Source organism: Perkinsus marinus, assembly GCF_000006405.1.
Source record: "Perkinsus marinus ATCC 50983 genomic scaffold scf_1104296940218, whole genome shotgun sequence".
NCBI classification, from domain to species: Eukaryota; Perkinsozoa; order Perkinsida; family Perkinsidae; genus Perkinsus; species Perkinsus marinus.
In genome coordinates, this window is record NW_003212902.1 from 1 (window position 1) to 1590 (window position 1590).

The window sequence follows — 1590 nt, forward strand, 5'->3', positions numbered from 1 at the left end:
GATTCATAGCCGAGATGATGCATCGCTCTGCCAAACCAGAGGAGACAAAAATGAGTTGACGGTTTCTGCGAGTGCGATGGCACATATCGATCAGAAGGTTTTGATCTTGCACTACCTCGCTTTTGAAAGAGTCTCGGTTCTTAATATAAGACCAGTCAGGTATATAGACTGACAGCTGTGGGGTTCGAACCCACGCCCTTTCGGACAGGCGCTTAAGCCAGCGCTTTAGACCACTCGGCCAAACTGTCGGTAAGTGATTCAAAAATTATAGCGGAGAAGATGCGTTACACTATAGGACATGACACAAAAACGGTTCCGAACCGTTTCCGCGGAATGCGTTCTTCATCAAATCACACAAAAAGAAATTTCTAACAGCTGTGGGAATCGAACCCACACCCTTGCGGATTGACGCCTGAAGCCAGCGCCTTAGACGACTCGGACAAACTGTCGATGAGTACTTTAAGATTCATAGCCGAGGTGATGCATCGCTCTGCCAAACCAAAGGGCACAGAAATGGGTTGAACGGTATCTGCGAGTTGCGATGGCGCAATATCGATCAGAAGGTTTTGGTCTTGCACTACCTCGCTTCTGAAAAGGTCTCGGATTTTAATACAACACCAGTCAGGTATATAGACTGACAGCTGTGGGGTTCGAACCCACGCCCTTTCAGACTGGCGCCTTAAGCCAGCGCCTTAGACCACTCGGCCAAACTGTCGATGAATGCTTCAAGATTCATAGCCGAGGTGATGCATCGCTCTGCCAAACCAGAGGAGACAAAAATGGGTTGAACGGTTTCTGCGAGGTGCGATGGCACAATATCGATCAGAAGGTTTTGATCTTGCACTACCTCGCTTTTGAAAGGGTCTCGGTTCTTAATATAAGACCAGTCAGGTATATAGACTGACAGCTGTGGGGTTCGAACCCACGCCCTTTCGGACTGGCGCCTTAAGCCAGCGCCTTAGACCACTCGGCCAAACTGTCGGTAAGTGATTCAAAAACTATAGCGGAGAAGATGCGTTACACTATAGGACATGACACAAAAACGGTTCCGAACCGTTTCCGCGGAATGCGTTCTTCATCAAATCACACGAAAAGAAATTTCTAATAGCTGTGGGATTCGAACCCACGCCCTTGCGGACTGACGCCTAAAGCCAGCGCCTTAGACCACTCGGACAAACTGTCGATGAGTACCTTAAGATTCATAGCCGAGGTGATGCATCGCTCTGCCAAACCAAAGGGCACAGAAATGGGTTGAACGGTATCTGCGAGTTGCGATGGCGCAATATCGATCAGAATGAAATCCCATGCACAGAGGAGTGGGACAGGCAGACGAGGATGACACGGGCAGGAATGGCTATAAAACTTGTGGTTTCTATGAAACCGTAGCCCGGGCAGGTCATAACCGTTAAACTGGAACCCGGGCGAGCGCTAACTCCAGATCCGTGACTGGTGAGAGCATAGGCTCTAACCGAGATCTGGATGGGTTAGCTCATAGCCACCTGCTGTGAACATCCTCGATCTGCTAGAGTGCTGGTCTATTTGTAAATCAAGAGGGCAGCGTGGAATCATCACACACTGCTCCCTAAACCA

General features: G+C 49.3%; 5 non-coding genes across 5 annotated transcripts; all 5 read right to left on the bottom strand.

Annotated features, from left to right (window-relative positions):
- Positions 1 to 169: 169 nt before the first annotated feature.
- Pmar_PMAR013301 lies at positions 170 to 248 on the bottom strand. The gene has a single exon. It is a non-coding gene; the product is annotated as a tRNA-OTHER (tRNA).
- A 121-nt stretch (positions 249 to 369) lies between these two features.
- On the bottom strand, positions 370 to 449 carry Pmar_PMAR013302. The gene has a single exon. It is a non-coding gene; the product is annotated as a tRNA-Leu (tRNA).
- Positions 450 to 635: 186 nt separating this feature from the next.
- Pmar_PMAR013303 lies at positions 636 to 715 on the bottom strand. Its single transcript has one exon. It is a non-coding gene; the product is annotated as a tRNA-Leu (tRNA).
- Positions 716 to 901: 186 nt separating this feature from the next.
- Positions 902 to 981, bottom strand: Pmar_PMAR013304. Its single transcript has one exon. It is a non-coding gene; the product is annotated as a tRNA-Leu (tRNA).
- A 121-nt stretch (positions 982 to 1102) lies between these two features.
- Positions 1103 to 1182, bottom strand: Pmar_PMAR013305. Its single transcript has one exon. It is a non-coding gene; the product is annotated as a tRNA-Leu (tRNA).
- Between the last annotated feature and the right edge of the window lie 408 nt (positions 1183 to 1590).